Source organism: Crocodylus siamensis, chromosome 2, assembly GCF_052110815.1.
Source record: "Crocodylus siamensis isolate JL-2025a chromosome 2, ASM5211081v1, whole genome shotgun sequence".
NCBI lineage: Eukaryota > Metazoa > Chordata > Crocodylia > Crocodylidae > Crocodylus > Crocodylus siamensis.
The window spans coordinates 177,762,648-177,774,802 of record NC_143396.1 but is presented as its reverse complement, the minus strand read 5'-3'; the positions used below and the strand labels follow the sequence as shown (position 1 = coordinate 177,774,802).

Below are 12,155 nucleotides of genomic sequence, written 5' to 3'. Positions count from 1 at the left end.
AGGGGTGTTAAGGAGGTGGAGCCAGGCAGGGGAGGGATCAGGGGGGTTAGGGGGATGAGGTCAGGTGAGGAAGGGATCGGGGAGTTTGGGGGGGGAAGGGACCAGGGGGACTGAGGGAGCAGGTGGGATCAGCAGGGGTCCCCCCATATGGTCCCCTCCCCACTTCTCCAGCCCCCCAACCCCTTACTTACTGGCAATGGAGCCTGGGTCCAGCTCCCCGCTGCTGGCATGCTGCCAGGCAGTGTGCTTCAGCACCTGGGTGAGGGCTAACCATAGAGATACTCTGGCAGTCAGAGTGTCTCTTTGGAGGACCCAGCCTCCAGTTGCCTCAGAGAACGGTCTAGGACCGTGCCTTGCCCCACTTCCTTTCTGTGTGGGCTTTTTTGACCCCTGGATATCCAGGGCTCTAATTCTGCCATTTTCTCATTCTTGTACATGCCTCTTGTAGTGTATTAAAGGGGTTTGAGACGCTGCAAGAACCATGTGTGGGCTCATCTGGACACGCCTTTAGTGTCCAAACTCGCACCCTTTAATGGATATTCAGAGTAATATTACCATATGAAAATCAATGTGAACTTCCTCTCTCTACTACAATTCCCTGAGGTTTTTCTGTGATTTGGAGCTCCCAAGCTAAAGGACGTGGAATGATTTTGCAGGAGCCTAAGGAAGCAGGAAAGCAGCATCTGAGCTATGCCCTATTGCCCTGTCCACTGGGAGCTACTGCAGCTGCAGAACTTTAGCACCTTTAACATGGGTCTAACGCCTGCTTGACCCACTCTGTGAGGAAAGGCAGAGCCATTACAACAACTCTAATTTTCTTGGAAAAAAGGTCTGAGAGTGCTCCTCAGCTGACAGTGTGAAAGAAAAGAGTGAGAGGAGTTGAAGAAGAAGAATGGCTCTCCAACTTTTAATCTTTCCATATTAATTTAAACCACTGCTATCTAAACACTCCAAAATAGTTTCCTGCTAATTATAAAAAATGAGGGGAATCAACCAGAAACACATCACCTGTGGAAACAGACTCTAGGAGTAGTAGTTGTGACATATGTAAGTGAAGGAAAGCAGTAAGTGAGTGGGTAGATGGAAAGAGGTATTGGGAGAAGGGGCATTTTCTGTCAACATGCAAATCCAGGTCCCATTATAGCAGTGTTAGTTCTTCCTTAACACAATTGTGTTCCCTATATTTTGCTGTTTCCTGCAAATATGCTGCTCAGGGAGCACTGTATAGGGAAGGGAATAGTTAGTCTGGCAGCAGCTTAAAAAAAGCCAGTGACAGCAGCTTATTTCTATTAGCTGCATCTGCTTTCATGCAGAGAAGCATTTTCTCACAGAGAAGTTCTCCCTGTAGCTTATTTTGGCATCACCAGCAGTCTGCCTGTCCATGGTGATCTTACACCTTGCCCTGTCTGTACCTCAATTTTCTCAGCTGCAGAAACAGCAGTATTTACCCAACTCCCAGGAGCATTCTGCAGCTCAGGTCATTCAGATGCTTGGACAGGAGAGATGATGTTTTTCCATAGTTTTTAAAGTAGTTCTAACATGGCACAAATGGTAAACAGTTATGGGGCAAGATCTGGCTGGGTTTCTGTGCTGCCTCTTGAGGCGAGCTGGGCCCAGGTTTCCAATTTAATGCAGCACTAAGTGATAATGAGGTTCATTGGCAACGTGTAGGGGGTGTACACAGGTGCATGTGCACCCCCTGGAAGTGCCAGCTGTGAAACCGGAAGTGCACTTCCAGTTTTGCCGCTGGTGATTTTGGGCTTGATAATTGGCCCCTAGGGGACCCCTCCAGTTGGCAGTCAACCACTAGGGGACCCCCCAGTCAACCACTGGAGAACCCCCTGCCCTCAATCTGCTGCACCCCCAGACTCGGGAGGCACCAGTTGCCCATGGTGAGGTTAGTACCTAAACAAAAATAAGGAAGAACTTTCTAATTAGGAGAAAAGTATGGGCCAGATCTTCAACTAGTACAGACTGGCCTGCTTTGACTGCAGTCAGCACTGAGGTCTTTGAGGGTGTTCAGGGTGTTTTAGGAGCCTACTAAAATAAGAGACTGGGAGCAACTGAAAGCAAGCGGATTATCCTAATTTAATTCCCAAGATTTAAAGGAATGCAGAAACATCAAAACAACCCCTTAGACTGGCAACATATGGCCCATGGGCTGGATTCAGTCCACAGAGCCACTGGATCCAGTCCACAGAGGGCTGGAGGGCTTTGCCTGTAGCTGGGGCCAAGCCCATGGCCATGCCCATGCCTGCATGGCAGGGGCTTTCCCCACAATAATGCTGGCTCCAGAGAGCTGTGAGCCACCACCACTTCTCCCTCCTTTCTCCCCATCCTGCAGCATGGGTGCAGCTTCCAGCCCTTGGGGAGCTGTGCTGGGGCCAGGCAGCTTTGATCAGTGCCTGTGCTGCAGCCAGGAGGGAGAAAGGGGAGCAGGGAACAGCAGCAGCAGCTCAGACACAATTTGCAAAGACCTGGTCCCAGTGCAGTTCCCCACCAGCTGGAAGCTGTGCTCACACCATAGCTATAGAGCAGGGGCTGGGAAAAGCAGTGGCAGCAGGGTGTAGCTCCTAGTTGCTTAGCTTAGGCATAGGTGTGGGGAAAGACCTCTGCCCCTGACACATTACTGAAGCCATCTGACCTACATTGGGCTAGAGCTGGTTTGTTCTGGCCCACAGCTTGCAGAAGCTTGCTGGCCCCTGCCTTACACAGATAAGTCCAGATCTCAGCTTATGTAAGCTAGCACAGCTCCACTGACCTATATACATTACAATACTGTTGTATTTGGTTATCAATAAAAAGTAATAAAAGAAACCTCAGTATTCATATTATAATTATAAGCATAACCAGCATGATTAATATTACATCAATCCATCACCAGGGAGGACTATACTGTTGTTGCTCAGGGCTGCAGGGGGGTGGTCAGGAAGGCCAAGGCAGAGATGGAACTGGGACTAACTACCTGGATCAAGGACAACAAGAAGTCCTTTTTTAAATACATAGGGGGCAAAAAAAAAGATACCGGGTGATGTGGGGCCCCTGCAAGACACGCTAGGAAATCTGGTCATCGCACCAGATGACAAAGCTAACCTATTTAACAACTTCTTTGCCTCCATTTTCCTGAGCAGGAATGGGATCAGCCCCCTCACTGGGAGATTATGCTTAGGAGCAACCAACACGGGTTCATTAGAGGCAGGTCCTGTCAGACCAACCTGGTGGCCTTCTACGACCAGGTCACCAAATCCTTAGATGCAGGGGTAGCAGTGGACATAGCCTTTGTGGACTTTAGGAAGGCCTTCGACACTGTCTCTCACCCCATAATCATTAAGAAACTGGGGGACTGTGGTGTCAACACCTACACAGTCAAATGGGTCACTAACTGGCTGGAGGGCTGCACCCAGAGAGTGGTGGTGGATGGGTCATTTTTGACTTGGAGAGATGTGGGCAGTGGGGTCCCACAGGGCTTGGTCCTCGGGCCCGCACTGTTCAACATCTTCATCAGTGACTTGGATGAGGGGGCAAATAGCACCCTGTTCAAATCTGCTGATGACACTAAGATGTTGGGGGGATGTGGGCACTCTAGAAGGGAGGAATAGGCTACAATTGGACCTGGACAGGTTACAGGGGTGGGCAGATGAGAACAGGATGGGATTCAACACTGACAAGTGCAAGGTGCTGCACCTGGGGAGGAAGAACCAGCACCATACCTACAGGCTGGGGAACTCCCTTCTCAGCAGTGCAGAGGCAGAAAAGGATCTTGGAGTCATCATTGATGCCAAGAGGAACATGGGCCGGCAGTGTGAGGATGCAGTCAGGAAGGCCAACTGCACCTTGTCATGCATCCACAGATGCATCTCGAGCAGGTCCAAGGAGGTGATCCTCCCACTTTATGCGGCACTGGTCAGGCCGCAGCTGGAGTACTGCGTCCAGTTCTGAGCGCCACACTTCAGGAGGGATGTGGACAACACGGAGAGGGTCCAGAGGAGGGCCACTCGCATGATTGGGAGCAGCAGGGCAGACCCTACGAGGAGAGGCTACGGGACCTGAACCTGTTCAGCCTCCGCAAGAGAAGGCTGAGGGGGATCTAGTGGCCTGTTACAAACTAGTCAGAGGGGACCAGCAGGCATTGGGGGAGTCCCTGTTCCCCCAAGCACCGCCAGGAGTGACCAGGAATAATGGTCACAAGCTGGCAGAGGGTAGATTCAGGCTAGATATCAGGAGGCGCTACTTCACAGTCAGGGCGGCTAGGATCTGGAATCAACTTCCAAGAGAAGTGGTGCTGGCTCCTACCCTGGGGGTCTTTAAGGGGAGGCTAGATGTACACCTTGCTGGGGTCGTTTGACTCCAGTACTTTTTCCTGCCAAGGCAGGGGGTCTTAATGATCTGCTCAGGTCCCTTCCGACCCTACAAACTATGAAACTATGAATAAGAAAGAAAATATGACATTATTGTGTAGAAGAGACAGAAGTTATGCAGAACTTAAGAGATACTAAGGTTACTTTTGGGACTACTGATTTGTTTCCCTTTTCTCTTCCTGATCATTTGATAGTCTTTGCCTGCCAACTGTCCTGCTTGCAACCAAGCTTTCCTTCTGCTACTGCCCGTCTCAGATCATTAAAAGAACAGATGCTGAGACACTAGACAGGAATCAATATCTACTACTTGGTCTGTGGCAGAAAATACTGAGAGGAAGTCATTCATCAGGCTGTTTTGCTCCCCTGTTTAGCTGACCCTAGATAAATTCTGTCAAGAGAGTTTCAGTTGTCATCTCCTTGATAGGGCACAGTGATGCTGCTGAAAACAATATTTTTTATTATTTAATTTTTCCTGAGTTATTAACTTACTTTCTTATTTTCTGTATCTCTATCTCTGTCACGTGAGTTTTGTGGTTGGATTCAGAGAAGCCTCAAATACACAAGGAGCAACTTCTGTGCCACTCAGTTTCCCCAGAGTCAGTTCCATAAATAAGATCCTCTGTTTTGTGAGAACATTTGTAAGCCTCTTGGTCTAGGATCTTTCCACAATCAATGCTGATTAAACAATATCTAGGATTGATTTTATACCAGTGATTTTAATGGATTCATTCAAGGCGGGCAAGTCTATATGTTCATTAATGCAACCATAGTTATTGCACATTAAAGTTTAGTATAATCAAGTACTAAATCAATGTGCACCACCTCGTGCTACTGTGCAGTAGCACCAGTGCATGGCTTTTTAGTGACGCTAACTGCACAGTAACCTAATACTATTGTGCATTAGCATATTAACATGTTTTTTTGCCCTGCACTCTAATATGCAGTATAATTAGGTTACTGTGCAGTTAGCATTGCATGCATACACACCCTATTTGGAAAACAGGACCCGTGGTTCCATCTTTTCACAGTTCTTCTCTATTTTCCTCTTCTAATTAGCAATTCATCATCTCCCCTTCTTCCAATAATCCCTTCAATGGTATTCAGTTTTGTGTGGGTCTTAGGAGCTGGGGTGCTGCAGGTGCTAAGGCTCATGGTTGACAACCCAGAGGTTGCAAGTTTAAGGCCAAAGCAGAAGCACTCACAACACAACCTCTCAAATTCCAGCAAATCTGTGAATTTGGCTAAATACCTTGTCATAAGGATACAGGAAAGGAAAGTAGCTATTTTAAATGAAACACCATTTAATGTATGTGATCAATGTATGTAGGTGCACCAGAACTCACTGGAGGAACAAACATTTTCCAGGATATATTGTGCTCAGTTTTAAGCTGGGTGAAATACCCACATATGTGCAACTCAAGGCAAGGGGACACAGGATGGTTCCAAGTCTTTTTCCTGACTCCCTCATCTGGGATCTAACTGGGGACTCCAAAACTTGTGATATAATTCAAACTGTGACTCAAGTAGTTCACTAGAGATTGTCTGTGCAAAATTTTGTATGTATGCTGATAACACAGAGAGTTAGATCTGAACATGCGCAGACAAGCCTAGCAAGCAGAAAATTCCACTGCATGCCCAGCATGTGCCCCCTGCTCGACCCCAAGGCTTGTCAATCAAAACTGCCATAACACACATGCTCAGTTTACTCAGAGCATGAGGTAATCTGATCTAACGCACATGCTCAGTTCACTGACTGCATGATGTAATTGAACTAGAAATTTCTATGAAGCGAGCAGCCTGATTGGCCACTAAATTCATATAAAAGGCTTGTGACACCCCCCACCCAGGTGGTGTGTGTGTGTGTTTTGGAGGAGAGGCTGTGCTCGACCTGTGAGCAGAGGCTGCCTTTGCAGGGACTGTCTCACAGGGAGAGAACAATCCTTAGAGTAGGGGCTGCGGCTGCAGGGGCTACTCCTAAGGACGGCTTCTAGCCCACTGGTCTCTTCCTCGCTGTGATTTTGGCTATTCAATTCCTCTCTGTTTCCTGTCTTGATCTTTTGGCTACCAGACTGATTCTGGCACCGACCCTGACCACGATTTTGATCAACCCGACTTACTGAGATCATGGCTTTACCTCATCGTACCCAGCACTGACCTCAGCATCGTTATCTATCAACTTTGGCATTGATTCCACTTTGGACTGGCGTCACAGCGTGTTACAGTTTTGTTGTTCATATCCCTTAATGAGCTGTTGACCAGCCCTGGGACTTAAGGAGTGGGCAGCCGCCCCTATCCCTCGCAGGGTAGATAGCAAGGGCTCACTCCGGAACCCCATGGGCCAACAGACCCCTCTGCTGTTCATTTTGTTAGCACTGTAACTGAAGCAAACTTCCTACCAATGCTACAGAAGTGTAAGTAAATAAAATTCAACTATTTTTTAAACTGCACGATTCCGCGTACCGCTCAGACTCCTCGCCGCTAATCCCGCCTGTTCCGTATACAAACCCTCGGCCCACCGTGACCTTGGGGTCTTTATTCCCTGACAGAGATAAGGATAAGGATTAGTGTTCTGCATAGAGTGCTCTCCCAATTTCCTTCTCCCTGCCCCGCCCTTCCTGCAGCCACTCTACCCCTGCCCATTCTCCCCTTCCCCCCAACACATCCTCAGGTGGTGGTGATGGGGAGGGGGTGGAGCTGGTGATACAGAACCAGCTATGCCAGCATCAAGCTTTCAGATGAACTTAACTGCTGTCAGCCCTGAGGCAGAGGATTCAGTTTTCTGTGCACTGAAAATCCAGGCAACTTGAAAGAGAACAGCGAAAGAAAGATTCATCTGCTGAACGATCTTGCCTCCTTTTTTGGACAAGTTATTGTTTGTATTTAAGACAAAAATGGCTCCAAGCACCACTGTAGATGCACGTTCACAGGCTTAGACTTAGAATCATAAAAGCAGGGTCGGAAGGGACCTTGTAGATCTTCAAGTCCAACCCCCTGCCAGGGCAGGAGAAAAACTGGGCTCAAATGACTCCAGCCAGGTAGGCATCAAGCCTCCTCTTAAAGACCCCCAGGGTAGGAGCCAGCCCCGCTTCCCTTGGAAGTTGGTTCCAGATCCTAGCCACCCTGACTGTGAAGTACTTCTTACAGATGTCTAATCTGAACCTACTCTCCAACAATTTATGGCTGTTATTCCTTGTTATGCCAGGGGGCGCTAGGGGAAACAAGGTCTCTCCCAAACCCTTCTGGGTCCCCCCTAGTGAGTTTATAGATGGTCACCAGGTCCCCCCTCAGCCTTCACTTGTGAAAGCTGAAGAAGATTTGTTTCTTGTTACCTCACTCACTGCAAGTCATCTCAGCTGGGACTTGTACCCAAACCTCCCACGTGGTAGGCAGGACCACTGCCACACAGCCACCACTTTCAGCAAGATAGCTAACTATACAACACCTTCCCTCACTAAAGGTATGAACAGATAAAACAGTTAAGCCGAGTTAAAAGACCTGGGTAGAAATTCACCATGTGTTCGCTGGTCCCCAGTAATACATTTCATGGCTCTAGACCATGGCAAGGTAAGCTGGGGCAGTTTACTCCTGAATGAAACAGCTGCTAAATTACCCAGTTTATCTACCTCCTCTCACAGTGGACACACAAAAAGATTATTGCAAATCAACTTACATATAGTGAATTCCCTGCTTCCTCCAAGCCCTTTTTAAGCACGGGTTAATTGTTTCCTTGGTCCATATGCCAGAACCTTAAGTTTACTATTGATTTTAATGACTTAGATGTAGCCCTGGATTTCTATTTTCAAAGGGTTTGCATTGCACAATGTTCATAAGTTCTTTCACAAGGCTTCTTTGACTCTCTTGTTTCACTGTTAATTGAGGATGGCTTAGTAGAGACAGCTTGCAGTGGAGCTCATGGCAGCAAGCTAATTGAGCCAATTAGGTACTTTCAACAAGATAAAAGCAAGAACTAACTCTGCTTTGGGATATTTACTCATAATTTAGCTTTAAAACATTCAAAGAGACATGGAAATATTTGTCATTGTTCTTCTCTCTGTTTTTGTCTTTTAAAGAAAACATGTATTAATTATAAGTTTAAAAATTAGTGCACTATGTTGGGCAGCCCAGAACTCATTACTCCATATTCAAAAGAAGAACTGTCTTGTGATTAAGGCACTGAACTCGGATTCAAAAGATCTGGGCTCAGTTGAGAGTTGTTTTGCAAATGCCCTCAGTGGTCTGAGCAAGTCACTTACTCTCACTGTTCAGTAGCTTCCCACCTGTCTAATGTGGATTATGATACTTCCCATTTGTCTGATCTATTTAGATAGCAAGCTGCACAGACCAGGGCTGTCTCTCACTATGGTCTGGCACAGAATCTCATGCACTACAGTTCTGATGTTATTCAGCACACTTGTAATACACATATTAAATGATATAATCTGTAGTTATTCAAAAACTACAACTGTATTAGGATGGTCGAATTACTTCATGGCTGCATACCATCAGGTATGATAGATTCCTGCTAGCCACAGATCTGGAAGGCACTGATAGCATGTAGACAATTCAACTCCTTAGGATAATTGCTAAAGATTTGTCTTTTAAGGGAGAAACTTTATTACCTGTCACTAATTGGTAGGCTAGCCACTGCAGGATGACCAGAACCAACCAAGCAAAACTATCTTTAGCAGAGAGCAACTACTGATATGCATGCATGGGCAAGTACGCACATATGCGCACGCGCACACACACACACACACACACACACACACAGCTAATGTTTGCCCATGTTTTAAGGAAGATAAGGTTATTCTTTTTTGCCCTCCCCTGTTAAATTGCTAACCTCCCAATGAATATTCAGAGAATTAGACATATTACTCTTGATCACTGATGAGAATTCAAGTGTGAAGCAAAATGAAAAATGTGAAAACCAGGCTTTTAAACCTTTTATTAAAAACAAAAAAATCCACAAGGATTTGGGACTAGGCACTAGCATCTTTAGAGAATGTCACTTTCCTTGCTTTAATACTTGAAGACTTATGGCGGGCGTATTTCAGATAAACACTCCCTGAAATTTAGCTTCCAAATGAAATTAAAGCAAGAGCTAACTACTAAGACTGAGCCACCCCACAAACGGTTATAAATTTATCTTCATAAGCTTAAATTTTAAAAATAATGCATTTGTGTCTTGTGACAGATGCAGGCAAGGTTAACAGAATCCTGTCATGGTGGATACATCTGGAAGCAAGGACAATAGCTTATTTTTTGCCGAGAAACTACAAATGTGGCTTTTGGGCATGTTCCAAGCATTAGCTGCCTGCCAAAGACTTGAAGATCATTACAAAGGTCCTGGGCATTTCTGTCAAGAGATGTCTCTTCAACAGGCCTTCCATCTGCTAATGTTTTGTTAAAATAATGCATGACTCCTGTACTTTTTTGCCAGGCAACCTCCATGTGTTGGAAATATGAAAAGAAAAAGAAAACCATCTTACACAATTTGCCATGCTCAAGTTGTAAAACTGTTTCTTCGAGTGACCATATGACAAGAAAAACTGACTTCATAGTTTGTTTCAGCTTTAGTTAGTCTACCTCTAGCCTCATAATCAAATCTCTCTCTGGGTTTCTGCACTGAATTGTTTTTCTTATGGGAAACTAACTTTGATTTTCAACTCATCAGACAGATCCTTAACATCAATCAGGTCACTTGCACATCTCTTACTGGAGTAATAGCTTCTAAGGAAATACTTGAACCCTTTTAGCTTGATGCATAATTTGTTTGAGAACCACTTCAGTTTCCTGAAGCATTTTACTTGAAGTGTTGACTTCATAAAGTGGACTATGCTGAAATACCCCACTGCACAAGAATGTATGGGTGCAGATTCGGTGGGCCAGTGATTTGGCATCAATTTCATATTTGATTCCTGTGGGTTCCTTTAAGTTTGAATCATTGAAAATTGAAACTGAACCATTATAGACTTAGAAGATGTGGATCATAGAACACATGGCTCATATCAGTTCAGGTTTCTTATAACATTCCACTCAAGAGTTTTAGAAACACACTACATGTCAAATGGTTACATGTTGGTGCTTTGTATCCAAGTAATACAGTGAGGCTGCAGAAAAGCAGAAACACTTTGAACTATGTGAAAAAATACCATACTGTTAGCATAGCCACATGCTGCAGCATCAAGTACAAGATTCAAAGAAGGTGAGCTAAATAGGACCAAAAAAAAAAAAGGTCTCTTAGGGTCCCAAATTCTCTTCACTGTGTTAGTCTTTGTCACTGCCATAATGTGGAGCTTTCAAATCACTGAGCAAGATTCCCTCTTATTTTAACTGTTCAAGGAGAGCATCTGTTTTGAAAAGTGTTGCCTAGCTAATGATCACAAATACCTTTAAGGTAATTTGCAAGAGTTGTTCTTAAAATTTTGTAAGTTATTCTATAATTTTGTAAGAGTTATTCTCTTATCAGAGGTTCAGATTTTCCAAGAAATCCCGACAATTTCTAAAGTTTCTCCCCATTGTGGGCTAAATAGATCTTGCCCACCAATCCCTGCAGGGAGGTATTTTTTCTATCCCATGCAGCCTTTCTAGCAACTTGCCAAAGTTCTATCAGAGAACTAATGTAGTGCCAGCTTTCTTTATCAATCACACACTCTCATTTCAATCTAATTTGAAGTCTCTCCACAAATGATGGCTATTGACATGGTCTGCTGATCTGACATATTTCACCAGTTTCAAACACTATTCCTGGCTAAAGCAAAATCGGTGAAGTCAAACAACCTGCAACACAGGCAAGAGAACCAGTCAAAAGGGAATAGAAAAGCCATTCTTGCTTTATATGTTCTCCATTTCAAAGCTGGCATGGAAAATTAAAAGTTGACCATTTTCTTCCATTACTATCCAAATTAAAATGCTCAGGATTTATTTGGACAAGCCAAACACCATAAACTCTGTCAATTAGTAGGATCTCTCAGAGCAGCGGTGCTCAGAAGTTTCTTCCTCTGTTCAGCCCCTGTAATTGCATCAAGTTGTTATTGCTCAATGATATATCCACATCTACATATAGAAAAGCCTCTGTGGTGACATTTCTTCTTGTTCTCTTCTGTCAGACCCATCAGAACTATCAGAAGAAATAAACCTTCCTTATTAAAAAGGCTGGTTACAAAAGTAGCAATGTAGATGTTTTGGTTGGGATGACCACTCACAATTAGAAAATTCTGATGCTAGCTGATTTTAGAAATTTTAAATGTTTGACTTGGATTTAAGTTATTTGGTCTCCTTTCAGCTTTTCTTTTATTATGTTCAGCTCCAAAAAGATTTTTGGGTTTTCAGGAAAAAATGTCACTTCCACATTCAATTTTGGCTGTAGCAAATTGAGTCTGTCACTGCAAGCTACTAGCCAAGTGCCCGTGTACACAGACACAAGCTAATCCTGGAACATCTAAAGCAACCAAATACAGACTCTCTCATCCAAATTGAAAGTGCCGCCTGCTGTCTGCAGTTGTCCAACAGCAAGTTCATCTGCATTTGCCAACTTTTAAGTTTTCACAAAAAGCAATGGCAGATAATAGAAGTTTCACATTTGCCAGACTCCTTTTTCGTTGCCCCTTGGCTTCTCACTAGGGAAGCTGGATCAGTTATTTAATATGCACATTTGATGCCTATTACAGTTGTACATCAGGTATCTGCTTCTAGACATAATTTAGGCTTTTAAGAGGTGCTGCGTAAGTATCTCTCACTATCAGGTGATGTCTGTTTCCATCCTCTGAGTCCCTGGGAATGACTCTTGCACATAGG

General features: G+C 44.7%; 1 protein-coding gene and 1 long non-coding RNA gene across 14 annotated transcripts in view; one reads left to right on the top strand and one right to left on the bottom strand.

Moving 5' to 3' along the window:
* Positions 1-9,788, top strand: part of LOC149871394 (uncharacterized) — an 88,251-nt gene extending 78,463 nt beyond the window's left edge. The window contains exon 4 of the long non-coding RNA XR_016440219.1: positions 9,553-9,788. This is a non-coding gene — a long non-coding RNA (uncharacterized LOC149871394). The remainder of the gene's footprint in view (positions 1-9,552) is intronic.
* TSPAN4 (tetraspanin 4) overlaps positions 1-12,155 on the bottom strand; it is an 861,113-nt gene that overhangs the window by 113,431 nt on the left and 735,527 nt on the right. The window lies entirely within an intron of this gene.